Source organism: Eucyclogobius newberryi, unplaced genomic scaffold, assembly GCF_026437365.1.
Source record: "Eucyclogobius newberryi isolate DKJ021-1_F unplaced genomic scaffold, fEucNew1.0.hap1 SCAF_55, whole genome shotgun sequence".
Taxonomy (NCBI): domain Eukaryota; kingdom Metazoa; phylum Chordata; class Actinopteri; order Gobiiformes; family Gobiidae; genus Eucyclogobius; species Eucyclogobius newberryi.
This window is the reverse complement of record NW_027316223.1, coordinates 50,319-71,772: the sequence shown is the minus strand read 5'-3', so window position 1 is coordinate 71,772 and position 21,454 is coordinate 50,319. Positions and strand designations below refer to the sequence as shown.

Sequence of the window (21,454 nt, the reverse complement as noted above, 5' to 3'; positions counted from 1 at the left end):
GTGAGTCTGGGGAGAGTGGGGGGTGGCTCTGGAGGAGCTCCAGGGGTTCCAGGGGGTGCTCGGCGGAGGCCATGCCCAGCCAGAGTGGCCCTTCCCCGCGCATAGTCTGGGGAGAGTGGGGGGTGGCTCTGGAGGTGCTCCGGGGGCTCCAGGGGGTGCTCAGTGGAGGCCATGCCCAGCCAGAGTGGCCCTTCCCCGGGGTGAGTCTGGAGGAGTGGGGGGTGGCTCTGGAGGGGCTCCAGGGGTTCCAGGGGGTGCTCGGCGGAGGCCATGCCCAGCCAGAGTGGCCCTTCCCCGGGCATAGTCTGGGGAGAGTGGGGGGTGGCTCTGGAGGTGCTCCGGGGGCTCCAGGGGGTGCTCAGTGGAGGCCATGCCCAGCCAGAGTGGCCCTTCCCCGGGCATAGTCTGGGGAGAGTGGGGGGTGGCTCTGGAGGTGCTCCGGGGGCTCCAGGGGGTGCTCAGTGGAGGCCATGCCCAGCCAGAGTGGCCCTTCCCCGGGCAGAGTCTGGAGGAGTGGGGGGTGGCTCTGGAGGTGCTCCGGGGGCTCCAGGGGTTCCAGGGGGTGCTCAGTGGGGGCCATGCCCAGCCAGAGTGGCCCTTCCCCGGGCAAAGTCTGGAGGAGTGGGGGGTGGCTCTGGAGGGGTTCCAGGGGGTGCTCGGCGGAGGCCATGCCCAGCCAGAGTGGCCCTTCCCCGGGCATAGTCTGGGGAGAGTGGGGGGTGGCTCTGGAGGTGCTCCGGGGGCTCCAGGGGGTGCTCAGTGGAGGCCATGCCCAGCCAGAGTGTCCCTTCTTTGGGCAGAGTCTGGAGGAGTGGGGGGTGGCTCTGGAGGTGCTCCGGGGGCTCCAGGGGGTGCGCGGCGGAGGCCATGCCCAGCCAGAGTGGCCCTTCCCCGGGCATAGTCTGGGGAGAGTGGGGGGTGGCTCTGGAGGTGCTCCGGGGGCTCCAGGGGGTGCTCAGTGGAGGCCATGCCCAGCCAGAGTGTCCCTTCCCCGGGCAGAGTCTGGAGGAGTGGGGGGTGGCTCTGGAGGTGCTCCGGGGGCTCCAGGGGCTCCAGGGGTTCCAGGGGGTGCTCAGCGGAGGCCATGCCCAGCCAGAGTGGCCCTTCCCCGGGGTGAGTCTGGGGAGAGTGGGGGGTGGCTCTGGAGGTGCTCCGGGGGCTCCAGGGGGTGCTCAGCGGAGGCCATGCCCAGCCAGAGTGGCCCTTCCCCGGGCAGAATCTGGGGAGAGTGGGGGGTGGCTCTGGAGGTGCTCCGGGGGCTCCAGGGGGTGCTCAGTGGAGGCCATGCCCAGCCAGAGTGGCCCTTCCCCGGGGTGAGTCTGGAGGAGTGGGGGGTGGCTCTGGAGGAGCTCCAGGGGTTCCAGGGGGTGCTCGGCGGAGGCCATGCCCAGCCAGAGTGGCCCTTCCCCGGGCATAGTCTGGGGAGAGTGGGGGGTGGCTCTGGAGGTGCTCCGGGGGCTCCAGGGGGTGCTCAGTGGAGGCCATGCCCAGCCAGAGTGGCCCTTCCCCGGGCAGAGTCTGGAGGAGTGGGGGGTGGCTCTGGAGGTGCTCCGGGGGCTCCAAGGGTTCCAGGGGGTGCTCAGTGGGGGCCAAGCCCAGCCAGAGTGGCCCTTCCCCGGGCAAAGTCTGGCCGTGTGCGGGGTGGATGATCCCTGCTCCGCCTCACGCGAGTTCGAGACCGGCTGGGTGCCCTTTTATCCATGAGGCACTGCACTGCCTCCGGCAGCCGAGTTCGGGGCCCGGTGAGGGCTCCAGACTCCAGGGGCTCCGACCCGGAGCCTCCGACCCGCAGAAGGTGCTCCCTGGCCGGGCAAAGTCTGGCCGTGTGCGGGGTGGATGATCCCTGCTCCGCCTCACGCGAGTTCGAGACCGGCTGGGTGCCCTTTTATCCATGAGGCACTGCACTGCCTCCGGCAGCCGAGTTCGGGGCCCGGTGAGGGCTCCAGGCTCCAGGGGCTCCGACCCGGAGCCTCCGACCCGCAGAAGGTGCTCTCTGGCCGGGCAAAGTCTGGCCGTGTGCGGGGTGGATGATCCCTGCTCCGCCTCACGCGAGTTCGAGACCGGCTGGGTGCCCTTTTATCCATGAGGCACTGCACTGCCTCCGGCAGCCGAGTTCGGGGCCCGGTGAGGGCTCCAGGCTCCAGGTGCTCCGACCCGGAGCCTCCGACCCGCAGAAGGTGCTCCCTGGCCGGGCAAAGTCTGGCCGTGTGCGGGGTGGATGATCCCTGCTCCGCCTCACGCGAGTTCGAGACCGGCTGGGTGCCCTTTTATCCATTAGGCACTGCACTGCCTCCGGCAGCCGAGTTCGGGGCCCGGTGAGGGCTCCAGGCTCCAGGGGCTCCGACCCGGAGCCTCCGACCCGCAGAAGGTGCTCCCTGGCCGGGCAAAGTCTGGCCGTGTGCGGGGTGGATGATCCCTGCTCCGCCTCACGCGAGTTCGAGACCGGCTGGGTGCCCTTTTATCCATGAGGCACTGCACTGCCTCCGGCAGCCGAGTTCGGGGCCCGGTGAGGGCTCCAGGCTCCAGGGGCTCCGACCCGGAGCCTCCGACCCGCAGAAGGTGCTCCCTGGCCGGGCAAAGTCTGGCCGTGTGCGGGGTGGATGATCCCTGCTCCGCCTCACGCGAGTTCGAGACCGGCTGGGTGCCCTTTTATCCATGAGGCACTGCACTGCCTCCGGCAGCCGAGTTCGGGGCCCGGTGAGGGCTCCAGGCTCCAGGGGCTCCGACCCGGAGCCTCCGACCCGCAGAAGGTGCTCCCTGGCCGGGCAAAGTCTGGCCGTGTGCGGGGTGGATGATCCCTGCTCCGCCTCACGCGAGTTCGAGACCGGCTGGGTGCCCTTTTATCCAAGAATCAACTGGAGTGTGGAGCTTCTACGGGCCTCCAGGGGCACTGCCGACCCAGAGCTGTGCCCCGGCTTCAGTTCTCTGTATCTCAGGAAGTTTTTTATTTATACATTTATTTCATCCATAATCTCTGGCGCCTAAAGGGTTAACTGATGAAAGGAACTGCTAAACTTGGTTCAATTACCACAGAATCCCAGTGTGCTATAGGCTGGCCACTGCTTGGTAGGAGTTTCCCGTACGTGAGTGACTGTTCCTTGCTTCCTTCACGCCCCGCTCAACCTCGTCTTCTTCTAAAGAGTTTGGCGCTGTCATCAGAAGCTTTGGTCTTACTCAGCACCTGAGTGGCCCCACCAAGAGCAAAGGGCACACTCTGGACCTGCTAATGACAAAGCGGGTTAATATTTCAAATTACAGTGTGGTAAATGTTACTTTGTCTGATGGTTTCTGTATTTCTCCAGGTGCAATGAGTTTGCAGTCTTCTTTGCAAGACTCAGTTCAGAACATTAAAAATACCATTATTTGCAGATAACAAGCACGCAGCCAGCTAGACAACTGGAGTTAACCCATTTTGCATTTGTGGCTGACAAAACTTTCCAAGAGATCACCACAAGTCTGAGTTCCACTACATGCTGCCTTTATGCATTGCCTACTAGATTTTTAAAGTCTATGGTGAGCAGTCTGTTGGCTCCAATCAATCAAAAAGTCAACATGTTGCTTGGATCTGGAATTTTCCCAAGATCCTTAAAACTGCAGTCATTAAGCCTCTCTTAAAGAAGAGCAGTCTTGATGCCACAGTGCTAAATAATTACCGGCCCATCTCAAACCTACTACTACTCAGTTGTCCATTCAAGTATGCAAATTATTTACAATGACAGAAAATGCGCTGCTGTTACAAATTGGAATAAGATGGAAAAGTATCCCTGCACACACAGATTAACTGCACTCTTTTCACTTTTTGATTCTCAGTTTGTTGGCAAGGAATGACTGATGTGGACTCATTTTGGATGAAAAACGTGTTTTGCGTTTATGGAAACGCACCATGGAAGGATGTATGGACTCTGTGGCGCAATGGATAGCGCATTGGACTTCTAGGCATAATTTGCAAGGGCATTTAAAGGTTGTGGGTTTGAGTCCCACCAGAGTCGCTAATGGTGAGAGAACATATTAGTTTTTTACAATGGAAAATCTGCTCGCTTTACTATCTGATGAAAGGCACTGCTGAACGAGGTTCAATTGCCAAGGGTGCTTGAAAAAGTAAGCAAATACATCGGCATTATGTCAAATAACATTATCTTGCAATTTTTCCTCAATATCCAGATTAACTGCAGTATATTGAGTGCGCAATAAATTGGCGAGAGTCGATTGATTGAAAGACTTCCAGTTTTTTTATAGCTACATTGGTACAGGGGATTTAGCTCAAAGGTAGAAAGATTGATGCCCTCGTTCTCCATTAAACACAGTTGATTGGACAGGGGCTGAACTTTCGAATGTTGCTGGCTCGCTTTAAAAAAAAAGATATTGCGGCTTGTCGAGTCACAAATATTTAATTGGGCGGGCTGTTTGTCTCTGTGGCGCAATTGGCCAGCGCGCTCTGCTGTTAACCTGGAGGTTGGTGGTTCGAGCCCACCCAGGGAAGATTGAAAGAGCTATCGCAGGCAAAATCTATGAGGTAACATTGGTCACTGAATATCTTGGTGAAACAGGTTAAAGTAGCATTTAAGAGGCTCTGTGGCTTAGATGGTCAAAGTGCCTGTCTAGTAAACAGGAGATCCAGGGTTCAAATCCCAGCAGTGCGTTAATGATAGCCTTTCAAGCAAATCAGTTGTTTACATGTACAGAAAACCTTATCACCCGAAAGAGCTCTTACATTTTGCAATTAGAGATTGAAAAGTATCCCTGAATAAACAGAGTAAATGCATTCTTTTCACTCCTTGTTTCTCAGTTTGATGGTAAGGATTGATTGAATGATTGATTGATTGATTGATTGATTGATGTAGACCGTTTTCGGATGACTGTTCTGCTTTCGTGAAAAAGGGGAATCAGACAAAAGTTGCAAAGGCATTCAAAGGCTGTGAGTTCAAGACCCACCAGAGTCACTGTTCTAACCCCTGTTATCTACATTGGTAAATAGGAAAGCCTGCTTGTGTTATTAACTGATGAAAGGAACTGCTAAACTTGGTTCAATTACCACAGAATCCCAGTGTGCTATAGGCTGGCCACTGCTTGGTAGGAGTTTCCCGTACGTGTGTGACTGTTCCTTCCTTCCTTCACGCCCCGCTCAACCTCGTCTTCTTCTAAAGAGTTTGGCGCTGTCCTCAGAAGCTTTGGTCTTACTCAGCACCTGAGTGGCCCCACAGAGGGCAAAGGGCACACTCTGGACCTGCTAATGACAAAGCGGGTTAATATTCGGCAGGAGTTATTAAAAGTTGGTTTAATAACTGTAAAGAGACTAAAAATCTTGGGAGATATACAAGATAAGCATTTGTAAAGAAACTTGGAAAGACCTTTTTTCCACATCAAATTTTACAGTTCTTCAACCACACATGAAGAGTCACCTGAACAGGGACTTGAACCCTGGACCCTCAGATTAAAAGTCTGATGCTCTACCGACTGATGGACGCATCATATGGCAATGGCATACAGTACATACATTGGCCATTCACTCACCTTAGCCAGCACAACAGCCCAGAGGCAGCCATGAAGACACGTGAAGAGGATCCATTGCGTTGTCAGTGCAGGCAAATAAATGAACCATTTTATTGTCACCACTTGTGCTTCTTCATGTTCCTCATTTGGTTTGTCTTGTCAAAAATAGGAATTGTACTGCAGCAATCATGACTCTTGTTCCAAGTTTTATTTCCAATTAGACCTCAACCAGAGCCACTGTCTGTCTGCAATTCACAGAAAGTGCTTCATAGTTGGATTGTAGTTTTAGCTTCGCTCCCACTTGAATTGAATATTTTTGTATGGGTACTTTCTTTGTGTGTGAGTATTTTTCATTCTGATCATTTTTGCCAGAGTTCATTTCTATACAGCTACTTTTTGCTAAGGTAACATTTTGATCCAAGTCGTGTCTACCCTTGCCCTCATGTGCTATGTCTGTGTGCATTTAATAGTGCAATTATTTGTAAAATGGCTTATGATTTTCATATTTTGGCTAATAAATAAAAGTAGATCCTGATTACCTAGTCTTGATCAATGTTCGTGTAGTTCTGCACCTTTATAATGTAGCTCCAATTTGAGCTATGTGAAAGACAGTTACACAAAAGACTTGCAAAACAAATAGTAGATTTACTCAACAGGGCAAATCAAAGAGAGCAGCCATGTAGGATGCAGGCACATGCTCTGTGGTTTCATTGTGTAGAGGTCATCACATCTGCTTTACACGCAGAAGGTCCTGGGTTCGATCCCCAGTGAAACCAGCTGTGTGTTTCATGCAAACTCTCATTGACTTTGAGCATGCTGTTGGTGCTTTAAAGCTCCATGACTTTACTGTTCCCCTCTTGCATACTGAAACAAAAGCTTCATCTGTTGAGCTCATATTGTGTTCAATAGCTACAGCGTACCTATCATCTTGTATCTTTCATTCAGTCCTCTAATTCTTTCAACAAGGTTTAAAGAAATGCGCTTTCTATGTTCTCATGCAGAAATCTGGGGATGAACCAGGGACTTCTAGATCTTCAGTCTATCGCTCTGCCAAATGAGTTATTTTGGTAAGGACAGCTGGTGGGTTCATGTCTTAAACAGGAACCTACTTATACACCCCAAGCATTTGATATTTGCTGGATGCCAATGGAAATGCGTGTGCACAATCTCTCTAGGTAACTTTGCTGTGGGTTGGTTATCAATCTGATATGATTTAAAACACACGTTCAAGGGTGTTTTTTACATAGGGGGACAATGTGAAGATTGTTGCGTCATTCCACCCCAAATTCTGTCAACAAGTCGGCAGGAGTTATTAAAAGTTGGTTTAATTAAAACCCTTTAAGCGCCAAAGTCGCAGAAATGCGACTTTACCGTACAAGGAAATTTATGAAATAATAGTAGAAAATGAATCACTTCAGTCATTGGTCGGTTCGGTGCAACTTCCTCTTATTAGCCAGGTATGATCTAGGGCAGATCCGGTAAGGAAAAAAATGGCCGGAGGAAGTACACGTGGCATGCAATTTACAGCAGATTCTGACTCTGAAGGGTATTATCTCCCCGAGAGTGACGATGGATTTCCAAGTGGAGATGAAGGGACTTCGAAACAACGGACAGGTGCAAAGGACAGACGGAGGCAAGGAACCAGTGGAACCAGTGGCTGTAGTAAAACTTGCCCGGTGGATGAGAGCTGGGACATGCTGAGAGAGGTCGAGGTATTTGAGGCATGGATCAAACCTTTTGAAGACCCAGTTGGCTACACAGGAGAGATGGATCTGACGGATGCTAATCCATTTGATATTCTGTCACTCTTTCTGACCGATCAGTTTTGGACTTTCATTACTGATGAGACAAATAGATATGCACATCCGTGTATGGCACCTATGATTCTGAAGCCACATTCAAGATTTCTTGAGTGGTATCATGTATCAGTCACCGAAATGAAAGCTTTCTTCGCTTTGCATCTCTCCATGGGCCTTGTTGAGAAACCTGAAATCGAGGATTACTGGGGAACATTTTGGCTTACACAAACGCCTGGATTTGGAAATGTAATGTCAAGAAACAGATTTGAAATCATTCTTTCGTTCTTTCATTTTGTCAACAATAATGATTATGTGAGAACAGGCGAGCCCGGGCACGATAAACTGTTCAAAGTCCGCCCAATAATAGATTTGATTATTCCCAAATTTGCAGCAGTTTACAGTCCAATCAAGGAGCTTTCTTTAGATGAAATGACAATAGCTTTCAAGGGGAGATCTTCACTAAAATGTTACCCTCCGAATAAACCTGACAAATATGGCTATAGAGTGTATGCCCTGAGTGAAAGCTGTTCAGGGTATGTTTTGCGCTGGTCAATGCACACTGGACAGTACAAAAATAATGCAAGCAACATCAGTGCAACACACGCAGTTGTCCGTGAGTTGGTTTCTCCCTTTACGGGCAAAGGACACGAGATTTACATGGACAGTTACTATACCTCGCCTGTAATTGCAAATGAATTAGCAGATTTGGAAACTGGACTGTGTGGGACGGTAAGGATTACCAGGTTGGGGATGCCAAAATGCCTTGGTAAAAGTGTCTTACAGCTGAAAAAAGGAGATGACCCAGTTTTTTGCAGAAAGGGAAAACTCCTGGCTTGTGCTTGGCACGATACTAAACGTCTCACCATGTTGTCCACAGTCTATGGAAATGATTGTGTTCAGAGGAGGATCCGATCCAAGACAGATGACACTGGCTTCCGTGACATCAAAAGACCTGTATGTGTCGACCAGTACAACGCCTACATGGGTGGAGTGGACACTGCTGACCAGAGGATGAAGACATACCTCTTTCCACACAGGTCCCGGAAATGGTATCATCGCATATTCAATGCCATTATAAGCATAAGTATTGTCAACTCACACATCATATACACCAAATCCACTCCAGGCCCACACAAACCTTTAAAGGTTTACATTCAGAACATTATTGATGCATTACTGGCTGATCACTCCAAAAAACAAGAAAGGCGCTCAAGACCGGAGGGTGAAATGCCACAGAGACTCACAGAGCGTCATTGGCTTTGTCAAGCAGAGGGACGTCCAGACTGCGCCGTGTGCTCTGACCGCTCTCGTACCAAAGGCAGGCGGCAAACAAAGTACAGGTGCCGTCAGTGTGGCGTTTGTGCGGTTCCATGCAACGAGAGATACCATACGCTAAAAAACTTTAAATGCTGTCATTTGGATATGTAAAAGTGCAGGGTACCTTGACCCTGGATGGACATCTTTTCTGTGATGGCTCTCTCCTTTCTTCACTGCTTTCTCCACAACCTGCCTGGCACCAATGATGGATGTATAAGTTGGAAAAATAAAAAAAATGAAAAAAATACATAATAAATACCGTGTTTGTCATCATTTGGTCAGAACTTGTAATCAGGGCCCGAGTTTGAAGATGTGAGCAAAAGGGGTGAAAATGGGTTAAAATGTGAAAAAACACCAAAATGAGCAAAATGAAATAATCCCCCATCATCAGTGCACTGTTTGCCCCCAGAAAAGCACTCCCCTGGGGCCTGGAGGTGATCTGACCACCAGAATATAGTACCATATACCCCTGCTGGACTTAGAAAAAAAACCGAGCTTCCAGCCAATAGTACACTATACCCGAGGGACTCTGTCGTTTTTCGGCAATAGTACACTATACCCGAGGGACTCTGTCGTTTTTCGGCAATAGTACACTATACCCGAGGGACTCTGTCGTTTTTCGGCAATAGTACACTATACCCGAGGGACTCTGTCATTTTTCGGCAATAGTACACTATACCCGAGCGACTCTGTCGTTTTTCCGGGCCGTAGTATGAAGTTGTGAGCAAAAGGGGTGAAAATGGGTTAAAATGTGAAAAAACACCAAAATGAGCAAAATGAAATAATCCCCCATCATCAGTGCACTGTTTGCCCCCAGAAAAGCACTCCCCTGGGGCCTGGAGGTGATCTGACCATCATAGTATAGCACCATATGCCCCTGAGGGACTTAGAGTAAAAACCGAAATAGTACACTATACCTGAAAAGACTCTGTCATTTTTCGGCAATAGTACACTATACCCGAGCGACTCTGTCGTTTTTCCGGGCCGTAGTATGAAGTTGTGAGCAAAAGGGGTGAAAATGGGTTAAAATGTGAAAAAACACCAAAATGAGCCAAATGAAATAATCCCCCATCATCAGTGCACTGTTTGCCCCCAGAAAAGCACTCCCCTGGTGCCTGGAGGTGATCTGACCATCATAGTATAGCACCATATGCCCCTGAGGGACTTAGAGTAAAAACCGAAATAGTACACTATACCTGAAAAGACTCTGTCATTTTTCGGCAATAGTACACTATACCCGAGCGACTCTGTCGTTTTTCCGGGCCGTAGTATGAAGTTGTGAGCAAAAGGGGTGAAAATGGGTTAAAATGTGAAAAAACACCAAAATGAGCCAAATGAAATAATCCCCCATCATCAGTGCACTGTTTGCCCCTAGAAAAGCACTCCCCTGGGGCCTGGAGGTGATCTGACCATCATAGTATAGCACCATATGCCCCTGAGGGACTTAGAGTAAAAACCAAAATAGTACACTATACCTGAAAAGACTCTGTCATTTTTCGGCAATAGTACACTATACCCGAGCGACTCTGTCGTTTTTCCGGGCCGTAGTATGAAGTTGTGAGCAAAAGGGGTGAAAATGGGTTAAAATGTGAAAAAACACCAAAATGAGCAAAATGAAATAATCCCCCATCATCAGTGCACTGTTTGCCCCCAGAAAAGCACTCCCCTGGGGCCTGGAGGTGATCTGACCATCATAGTATAGCACCATATGCCCCTGAGGGACTTAGAGTAAAAACCGAAATAGTACACTATACCTGAAAAGACTCTGTCATTTTTCGGCAATAGTACACTATACCCGAGCGACTCTGTCGTTTTTCCGGGCCGTAGTATGAAGTTGTGAGCAAAAGGGGTGAAAATGGGTTAAAATGTGAAAAAACACCAAAATGAGCAAAATGAAATAATCCCCCATCATCAGTGCACTGTTTGCCCCCAGAAAAGCACTCCCCTGGGGCCTGGAGGTGATCTGACCATCATAGTATAGCACCATATGCCCCTGAGGGACTTAGAGTAAAAACCGAAATAGTACACTATACCTGAAAAGACTCTGTCATTTTTCGGCAATAGTACACTATACCCGAGCGACTCTGTCGTTTTTCCGGGCCGTAGTATGAAGTTGTGAGCAAAAGGGGTGAAAATGGGTTAAAATGTGAAAAAACACCAAAATGAGCCAAATGAAATAATCCCCCATCATCAGTGCACTGTTTGCCCCCAGAAAAGCACTCCCCTGGGGCCTGGAGGTGATCTGACCATCATAGTATAGCACCATATGCCCCTGAGGGACTTAGAGTAAAAACCGAAATAGTACACTATACCTGAAAAGACTCTGTCATTTTTCGGCAATAGTACACTATACCCGAGCGACTCTGTCGTTTTTCCGGGCCGTAGTATGAAGTTGTGAGCAAAAGGGGTGAAAATGGGTTAAAATGTGAAAAAACACCAAAATGAGCAAAATGAAATAATCCCCCATCATCAGTGCACTGTTTGCCCCCAGAAAAGCACTCCCCTGGGGCCTGGAGGTGATCTGACCATCATAGTATAGCACCATATGCCCCTGAGGGACTTAGAGTAAAAACCGAAATAGTACACTATACCTGAAAAGACTCTGTCATTTTTCGGCAATAGTACACTATACCCGAGCGACTGTCGTTTTTCCGGGCCGTAGTATGAAGTTGTGAGCAAAAGGGGTGAAAATGGGTTAAAATGTGAAAAAACACCAAAATGAGCAAAATGAAATAATCCCCCATCATCAGTGCACTGTTTGCCCCCAGAAAAGCACTCCCCTGGGGCCTGGAGGTGATCTGACCATCATAGTATAGCACCATATGCCCCTGAGGGACTTAGAGTAAAAACCGAAATAGTACACTATACCTGAAAAGACTCTGTCATTTTTCGGCAATAGTACACTATACCCGAGCGACTGTCGTTTTTCCGGGCCGTAGTATGAAGTTGTGAGCAAAAGGGGTGAAAATGGGTTAAAATGTGAAAAAACACCAAAATGAGCAAAATGAAATAATCCCCCATCATCAGTGCACTGTTTGCCCCCAGAAAAGCACTCCCCTGGGGCCTGGAGGTGATCTGACCATCAGAGTATAGCACCATATGCCCCTGAGGGACTTAGAGTAAAAACCGAAATAGTACACTATACCTGAAAAGACTCTGTCATTTTTCGGCAATAGTACACTATACCCAAGCGACTCTGTCGTTTTTCCGGGCCGTAGTATGAAGTTGTGAGCAAAAGGGGTGAAAATGGGTTAAAATGTGAAAAAACACCAAAATGAGCCAAATGAAATAATCCCCCATCATCAGTGCACTGTTTGCCCCCAGAAAAGCACTCCCCTGGGGCCTGGAGGTGATCTGACCATCATAGTATAGCACCATATGCCCCTGAGGGACTTAGAGTAAAAACCGAAATAGTACACTATACCTGAAAAGACTCTGTCATTTTTCGGCAATAGTACACTATATCCGAGCGACTCTGTCGTTTTTCCGGGCCGTAGTATGAAGTTGTGAGCAAAAGGGGTGAAAATGGGTTAAAATGTGAAAAAACACCAAAATGAGCCAAATGAAATAATCCCCCATCATCAGTGCACTGTTTGCCCCCAGAAAAGCACTCCCCTGGGGCCTGGAGGTGATCTGACCATCATAGTATAGCACCATATGCCCCTGAGGGACTTAGAGTAAAAACCGAAATAGTACACTATACCTGAAAAGACTCTGTCATTTTTCGGCAATAGTACACTATACCCGAGCGACTCTGTCGTTTTTCCGGGCCGTAGTATGAAGTTGTGAGCAAAAGGGGTGAAAATGGGTTAAAATGTGAAAAAACACCAAAATGAGCCAAATGAAATAATCCCCCATTATCAGTGCACTGTTTGCCCCCAGAAAAGCACTCCCCTGGGGCCTGGAGGTGATCTGACCATCATAGTATAGCACCATATGCCCCTGAGGGACTTAGAGTAAAAACCGAAATAGTACACTATACCTAAAGACTCTGTCGTTTTTCGGCAATAGTACACTATATACCATTGGACTTAGTCGTTTTTTGGGCTCGTGGAAATAAGCGTTCAGCTCAAGAGTCCCGGGCTAAATCACGCTGCTCCCGAGAAATTCCTACGCTGCTCTCACGCGGGATGTGCAAAATGGTAATGCTGGGAGGGACGGGCGGGCGGTTTTTGAGAATGACGTTTTTCGCAATCGAAACAGGTACATTTCCTGGTTGTGCGGCTACCGGGGGAGGAGCTCGTTTGACGGCCACACGAGAACCGCGATCGATGGGCCCCGTTCTGGTTTTATCCAGCTTCCAAGGCTCCTTCACAGCCGTAATCTCAAGTCATGGTTCGGAGGTGCGGAGGTGAGCGTCGGATCACGGAGCCTCTGAATGGAGCCCCGCGCTCCGCGCTCCTCCGCGCTCTAAGCGCCGCTCAGACCGGGCATGAGAGGGTCTATTTTCGGCTTGATTTTACCAGACTCGCGGGCACTTCCAGAAGCTTGCTGTTTGCTCTGATTGCTCGGGGCAGAGCACAGTGTCACGCTGACCACGGGCTGTACGTGGAGGTGAGAGCTGGTTGTAAGGCGGATCATGGAGCCTCTGAATGAGCCCCGCACTCCTCCCGCTCTTAGCGCCGCCCAGACCCGGCATGAGAGGGTCTATTTTCGGCTTGATTTTACCAGACTCCGGGGCACTTCCAGGCTGACAACGGGCTGTACGCGGAGGTGAGTGCTGGTTGGAGATGCTGGGAATTGAACCCAGGACCTCATACATGCCAAGCATGAGCTCTAAAATGATAGAATGGACAAAAACAATCAATAAGATAAGATAAGATCAGATCAGATCAGATCAGATCAGATAAGATAAGATATTCCTTTATTGTCCCACATGGGCACGATGGGTTCATACACAGGCCCCAGATGTACAAGGTTGTGGTCCGAGCTGCCCAGGGGAGGGAGGGGGAAAGAGGAATAAGCCTCCTTGGTGTTGGCAAAAAACAAGTCCAATGTTCTATTGTTTCTGGTGGGGCAGGTAACATACTGGGTGTATGTTGGTAGAACAGAAGAGGGAGAAGCGTGGTTAAAGTCACCAGAGACGAGGGAGAGAGCCTGTGGGTGCTGTGTTTGCAGCCTACAAGTGCAGGAGAGCAGTGCTTCACAAGCATATTCAGCATTGGCAGACGGGGCCACATAGACTGCGATCAAAATCACATGTGAGAACTCCCGGGGCAGATAATATATCTTTTCTTCCCGCATTCTCTCGTTCTGTCCGCCCGCAGCAGATGAAAATTGTCCAAACCTACAATAGAGTCTGGCATTTCTGCTGTTAACCAGGTCTCTGTGAAAATCAAGACACTGCTGTCCCTATAAATCCTCTGGGACCGCATGAGGCTCGCTATTTCCGTCATTTTATTTTGAAGGGACCTCACGTTACCCATGACTACGGCGGGAACCGACTTCCTGTTTGTCCCTCTCTTCTCTCGGAGTTTACGTCCAGCCCGTCTGCTTCGTTGCGTTTTCCTTATGATGTCCGCCGGGATAACGTGAAGATCTCCGGGTAAGACGACTGTTCTCCGCAGTTTCATTAGTTCCTCCTTTGTGTAAGCGCGGTACGGCGCCGACTCAGAGCCAAGACACATCGCCACGACACGACGAAAACACTCAATCCAGCCGAATAAAGTCAAAAACAGTTGAATTAAAAATGATTCCAGCGCGTGTCCCTATCCTACAGTAAAATAGAAAAAATATACTAACTATATTTACAAAATATAGGAGATAAAGCACAATAAGTGTGAGAAAAAAGAGAGAGCGTTTACACCGGGCTGCTAGCTGTACCAGCGCCTTATGACGTATAAAGAAGGCCTCATTGATGCTTGAGAGTTAAGGAACAGTTCTGTATGTAATAGATATAAGCCCATTCCACGTGCAACAAGTCTAGGGATTAGTATTTTCCTTGTGGCTCAGCCTATTAGACCATGGACCTGAAATCCACAATCCCGGATTTTGGAGGCTAGTATCCTGTGCATATTGCTTATGGGGTTATGTACCCATAATAGACTCAAATTGCTTCAAAATGTCTATTCATGGGTCTTTTTTGACCTACATCTTCTTTCACTACTCAGCTATCCTTTTCCCCAAAAAAGAAATAACAATATAGGATGGAAAAAGAAATGTGCTGCTAGATTCAAAGCAAATGTGGAACTGGGAGCTTGCGCTGAAGATCGGCTTCCATCATCCAACACATTACTGACTAGCTTGGTTCATTTGGATTGACAATCGCAATAATGCAAGTAAAAAAAAATCTAGCAGAGGATGGTTTCGATCCATCGACCTCTGGGTTATGGGCCCAGCACGCTACCGCTGCGCCACTCTGCTGAATGGCTATGATCATGGGACTCAAACCCACAATCCCGGTTCAAGAGGCCAGTGCGTAATGCCCATGGGGCTGTATACGTCTAATAGACTCAAATTGCTTCAAAATATGAAATCTAATTTTAAAGGAATGTGGAACTGGGATCTTGCTACGAAAGACTGTGCTCTAACACTGAGCTACATAACCATCTCTTGCCTGTCATGATTATTTTCCAAGCAAGACCTGGAGTCAACACTTTTCACTTTGTGCCATCAACAGAATATTGAATGGAGATGCAGGGGATTGAAACAAGGATTTCATACATGCCCTCGTTCTGAAAGAATGGCTCCGAAATTAAACATCACCAAAAATGCTGGTTTATAGAATAGAACGCAATCTCAAAATCTGTGCTGCTAAACACACGTTGCTGACAGGAATCGAACCCAATGGATTTCAAGTCCATCGCCTTAACCTCTCGGCCACAACAACAATACACCTTTAAACTGTGTTTAAGAAAGTGGAAATTACCCACATTATTTTCTGAAACTAGCGCAATTACATTACCAGATTTAACTCTCCATGAATTCATGGAGACAGCATGTTTTACTAAGCATTCTAAGCTCAGGTTTGGCGAGACATACCTATACTGGAAGTTGGGAATGTCGCCCAGGCTGCCTGAATGGGCCACTTTGTCTCACCTTCCTGCAGGTAGTGTGGATGGATGAAATAATATTGTTTGAATTTTATAAGTGCTGCAAGGTTCAAAGGTAATGCGGGACTGGGAGCTTGCACTGAATCACCACATGTGCTGATTTGAAATATTTCAGTGAAGGTCTCTAAAATTCACTGCAGTGTAATCTGGCAATTGTCTAAGAGAAATGCTCCAAAAAGAAACACCAACCAACCTGCTAGTCTATAGATGCATAGAAAAGCTAAAGGTTGATTACAAATTTTCACATGCTGCGCCCAAATCGATACCATGTTTCTATGCCTCTCTTCACCTCCGTCCAGCTTGAATGTACTCGTAACCACAGCGAGTCTTGTACATAATGCAGCTACAAGTGTTCCAGCAGGACAGACTAGATATTCCCATACCGGGAGTTGAACCCGGGCCACCTGGATTCTTTAGCTAAACAGCCCTAAACAGAATCCCATTCATTTCCTATGGTAGTGTTAAACCACTACGGATGTAATATACTTTTGGCCAGCGGCGGCGCTGTGGCGAGAGCGCGCCATGTTTGAATGCAGAGTGACGTCATTCATTCAGTGCGACCTGGACAAGTTTAGCACTAGATCTGCTCCTGTTTTCACCTTCTTATGGACATTTTACTGCCCCAGAACACTCGTATTTTGTGGCATTTATAACGGGCATTTGAAGACGTTTTCAGGTAAAGTTCGTCTTGTGTTTTGCACTTTTGAAACTGTGTTTTTAGTCACATAAAGTCACTGCTACTTCCATGTCTCTGTTGAACAACTAAACGCGACTTTTCTGTCAGTTTTGTGTGATATTCAGCCCTGTGAAGTTAAACTTTATTACATTTAAAGGTTTGCAGTTGTGCAGTTTTATATAAGGTGCAATATTACGTGATCTGTGTGTTGTGTTGTCTCTTATTGTGCATAAAAGTAGTTGTAGCTTCAACAATTCATCACAAGTAAGAGAGACTTTGTCCCACAATGGGGAAATGCCTTCACTTCATGTTAATGTGGAGGACATTCCACAACTGTTACCTAGCAACAGACTATAAACAAGAGCCAAAATCCATATGAATGACTCAACAATTCCTCCTGTCCTCCTCTGCCCCATCCTCCTCTGTCCTGTCCTCTGCCCCGTCCTCCTCTGCCCCGTACTCCTCTGTCCTGTCCTCCTCTGCCCTGTCCTCCTCTGTCCTGTCCTCCTCTGCCCTGTCCTCCTCTGTCCTGTCCTCCTCTGCCCTGTCCTCCTCTGTCCTGTCCTCCTCTCTCCTGTCCTCCTCTGCCCTGTCCTCTTTTCCACCCACTCGTGTCCCCACCAGCTCTCCTCGTGAGCCCTTGGGTGAGTATAACTACATAAATCGTGTGTTCTTGGTTTGTGTGGAGTCACACAGAGTCACACCGTGTAGAGGAGCAGTCACTTCTGTTTCATTTCATGTCTTTTCCTTTAGTAGTGGCTGAAGAGGACGCGCTGGAGAGGACAATGCTCAGCATCTCCGTCCAAACAACACGTGGATGTGTGTAATGTGTCTGTAACGCTTAAGCTCCATTTTGGATTTATCATGTGTTAAAAAGGTTTGTCTTTTATTCCAGCCGTGTCCAGTCGCTGCTGAGCTCCATCATCCTCAGGTTTACAGAAGTTCACACACAGATGTCCTGCCATGAAAGACACTTTGGGACACGTTCTGTCCTGTGCATGAGTTCAGTTGTTCCTGACCCTGTTCAGGTCCTGCTCTGAATTCATGCATCTGTGATGAGAGTAAGTCATATTATCTGGTGTTCAATATGAATGAGTGAGAGCTTCTTCTGCTCATTCACACTAACATTGCTAAATAAAACAGCAATATAAACTTACTTATGATATAAACAACAGGTCAAATGTAAGTGTGCGTTGTTACTAACAGCTAAATATGACTCATTATTCTTCTTCTTCTCTTACAGCAACTGTTCTGGAGGAACCACAGGATGTAAGAGCTTTTACTTGTTGCTTATTCACTGTAAGATCAAAGTTGATCAAACGTATCATATATTTCTTTCCTCTCTTCAGCTGCTGCAGATGTGCTGCCCCTTAAGCCTCCAGTGCCACTTCCACAGGAGCTGAGGTTTGTTCTGCCCGAGTCTGGAAGTACTTCAGCTCCAGGTCTGACATTTTAATAGAATAATCTAAACAAACATAAACCTATATTGTGGTGTTTTGGTTGTTTCAGATGCAGCTCGTCCCACACATTCTGCATCTGATGCTCCTGGAGAAGAGACAACCCAAAGTGAGTGAGCTCCATGTGTGTCTGTGTCTGTCTCAGTCAAACCATCACAGAGTGAACAGATGAATGCTTCATGCTCCATGTGTGTCTGTGTCTGTCTCAGTCAAACCATCACAGAGTGAACAGATGAATGCTTCATGCTCCATGTGTGTCTGTGTCTGTCTCAGTCAAACCATCACAGAGTGAACAGATGAATGCTTCATGCTCCATGTGTGTCTGTGTCTGTCTCAGTCAAACCATCACAGAGTGAACAGATGAATGCTTCATGCTCCATGTGTGTCTGTGTCTGTCTCAGTCAAACCATCACAGAGTGAACAGATGAATACTTCATGCTGACTGTAGTTTCACAGCCAGTGCAGTGGTTCTAAATGTGTGTCATGTGTTGTATTTCATGTGCACACGTGTTGCTTATCACTAAAACATTCATCTGTTTTGTTCTGTAGTTCCTCCTCCAGTGAAGCTTCAGCCGCAGTCGTCACAACAGGCCGCCTCCCCCTCCACTGCCCCTGAGCCAATCAGCCAACAGCGCGCTACACCCGACCACAAAACTACATATTTGTCATTACATCATCATCACATCAAATTATTAAATGCATCATCTTCACTCAACATCAGCCCGAAAAAGCTGGAGCAAACACAGACACTCTGGCAACACCACAACTCTGCCTGTCGTCACCACGACAACTGTCGTCACCACGACCATCACCTCGTCTCCTACAGCTCTGACCATCACCGTCTCTTTCTCAGGACGCCCTGAGCAGCAGCCCTGAAGAAACACCACCTTTAAGGACATTGTGGACACAGAGTTCTTCCAGAGGGAGCTGGAGGCCACAAGACAGAGAGAGGAGGAAAGGAAGCAACAGAAGAGGAAGAGAGAGGAGTCACCTGCCCCAGGGAGAACGTGCAGGTTCTGCCCCAGGGAGAACGTGAAGGTTCTGCCCCAGGGAGAACGTGCAGGTTCTGCAAACTGGTGCTGAAGCAGGCCCCGCACAGTCCTCACATCCACACATACTTCCCTGGACTCTATATATCTGTATATTTAATGTAAATACTACTGTCAAGTAATGAATGCTGTCTGAAGTGTAAATAAATTAAACTTAATATTTCTGGTATTTTCCCTGTCAATAAATATTCTTAAAAGTACATGTTTTTTTGTGTTTTCTTTCCAATATAACAATACAACAATATTATTTAAATGATTGAGATATCATATCATTAACAATATGAGTCAATGTTTTATTTCTCTGCAGAACATAAACTGAACACAATAGTACAGTTCAGTGCTGCAGTGTTAGAGATGTGATAGTGTGACCTCTGACCCCTGCGGACTAAACACCTGGAGTTTTCTGACCCACTCCAAGTTTATTTATGCAGAAGGTGTGACGTGGGTAAATCTCTTAAGGTGAAGCAGAAATCACTATTTGTGATCAATTTGTGATTTTATTAAAATTGCAAATCAGTACCAGCAGCTGCATGTGAGTCCTTCTCATGATCTGACCTTTTAACAAGTGCAAACTGACACACCAACTCATAAACTTTATACATTTAATGTTTGAACTCATAAACTTTGTACATTTAAAGTTTTGATCCTTTGAAACGTTCCTCTTCTTCTGGGCACAGCAGGAATTGAACTCTGGTTTCTTGAGATGAATTTGTGAACGAACACGAATCTCTGCATTCTGATTGGTTGGCCTTCATCACAGTGGCACATGGCACACAGGCTCATTCTGATTGGCTGGCGCTCTATGCCCACTATCCACGGCTGGCCCCTGGATGAGAGCCAGGAATCCTAACCGCTAGACCATATGGGAAGGCTTTGAGAAGGTAAGAGTTGATTTCATGGTAAAGAAGATAAACCAATGGGTACGAGAAGTGAACCTGGTTTTGTCTGACCAAGAGTGTAGAGTGTTTAATCGAAAGAAAAGAAAAAAGGACACACAGAAATAGTTCATTTTCTCGCTACGTTATGCCACACGTTTCCCTCCCTTGCCTAATTTATTCGATAAAGTAGCCGAAATAGCTCAGTTGGGAGAGCGTTAGACTGAATATCTAAAGGTCCCTGGTTCAATCCCGGGTTTCGGCAGGTGTACCTGAATGTTAGTCTTTGCTCAAAAATACAATGAATAGGAATGCTGGGTCTATTGGATATTTTGCGAGATCAGGACATAAATGGCCTGGAAAGGATCTATAAAACATAAACAGCATGCTTTCATTGGAACATTGTTAGCATGAACATGTTTGGTAACATGTTTGGTTTCGCTGAATGTTGTACCCAAGACCTTCTGCGTGTAGGGCAGATGTGATGACCACCACACAATGAAACCATGAAGCAGAAGTTTGCCTACTTCAATGCTGCTCTCTTTGATATAGCCCAATGATCAAATGTCATACTTATTTTCAAAACAGGACATCCGGTAGAAAGGTGTGGTTCAACGGTATAGCCGTTAGCGCTCTGAATCCAGAGTTTTTCTTCATTTCTTATTGCAATTAGATGCACAAGTCTTTTATGGACATGCCTAGATTCTCGTCTCTGTGGCGCAATCGGCTAGCGCGTTCGGCTGTTAACCGAAAGGTTGGTAGTTCGAGCCCATCCAGGGACGACTGCTCACCTTGCCAGAGCAAGCAAGAAATACAATCCCAGAAGTAACCACTGTATGTAATTATGTAAGGAAACCAGGAAATCGTTATGGCGCTGCGGCTTCCTTGGTCAAAGGGCCTGTTTATTAAACAGGAAATGCCTACTTTTTGTCTATGAAAAATATTTACAAGGACAGAGAAGCACACAAGAAGAGCCCTCAAACCCATACCTTTCTCCCTCAAGTTTACTGCTGCTACACTTTGCATTAAGAGAGGGAAAAGTATTGCTGCACATCAAGATTATTTGCACTGTTTTCACTCCTTGTTTCTCATTTTTTTGGCAAGGGATGATTGATGTAAGACTTGTAGCTTTGGATGACCGTTATCCTTCCAAGGAGGAGTCTGCGGTTCCATGGTGTAATGGTTAGCACTCTGGACTTTGAATCCAGCGATCCGAGTTCAAATCTCAGTGGAACCTTGAGTGCCCAGAGAGCAGCGCTACTCTTTTGAAAAAGTGCAGAAACAAGAAGAATCTTTGGGTAAAATCTGTGATTACCCCCTGAAAGGAGCCAACCAAAGCATACAAACTAAACAAAGCTGTTAAAATCTGGAGCTGGTTTTCTTATGACCAAGCTTATGATTCAACGCCTGGATTACAAAAGGCGTAAACGTTTCACCGCATTGCAAAAGAAACTCAAATGAAAAGCATTGATGTGTTGAAGGAATCCTTTGACTTGGAGAGACAGGACTTTTATAGGACTTATTATAAGCAAGAAATGAAACAAAGAAACGACCACTATAATCCTCTGACAGTAATCTTTGTTGAAACCAATCAATCAGAACTTGCGAGGGGAATCATTTCTAAATGATCTCAATGCATTGGTAATCTGGACAACGTTCTGCTAAGTATATTCTAAACCAATGGGAACGAGAAGTTAACCTGGTTTTGTCTGACCAAGAGTGTGGAAATGTAGGAACAG

At 47.4% G+C, this 21,454-nt stretch overlaps 5 non-coding genes across 5 annotated transcripts; 4 read left to right on the top strand and 1 right to left on the bottom strand.

Annotated features, from left to right (window-relative positions):
• Positions 1 to 3,898: 3,898 nt before the first annotated feature.
• trnar-ucu (transfer RNA arginine (anticodon UCU)) lies at positions 3,899 to 3,989 on the top strand. Its single transcript is given in 2 exon segments — positions 3,899 to 3,935; positions 3,954 to 3,989. It is a non-coding gene; the product is annotated as a tRNA-Arg (tRNA).
• Positions 3,990 to 6,193: 2,204 nt separating this feature from the next.
• trnav-uac (transfer RNA valine (anticodon UAC)) lies at positions 6,194 to 6,266 on the top strand. Its single transcript has one exon. It is a non-coding gene; the product is annotated as a tRNA-Val (tRNA).
• Positions 6,267 to 14,897: 8,631 nt separating this feature from the next.
• trnam-cau (transfer RNA methionine (anticodon CAU)) lies at positions 14,898 to 14,969 on the bottom strand. The gene has a single exon. It is a non-coding gene; the product is annotated as a tRNA-Met (tRNA).
• Positions 14,970 to 19,907: 4,938 nt separating this feature from the next.
• Positions 19,908 to 19,980, top strand: trnaf-gaa (transfer RNA phenylalanine (anticodon GAA)). The gene has a single exon. It is a non-coding gene; the product is annotated as a tRNA-Phe (tRNA).
• A 900-nt stretch (positions 19,981 to 20,880) lies between these two features.
• Positions 20,881 to 20,952, top strand: trnaq-uug (transfer RNA glutamine (anticodon UUG)). The gene has a single exon. It is a non-coding gene; the product is annotated as a tRNA-Gln (tRNA).
• The last annotated feature ends 502 nt before the right edge of the window (positions 20,953 to 21,454 follow it).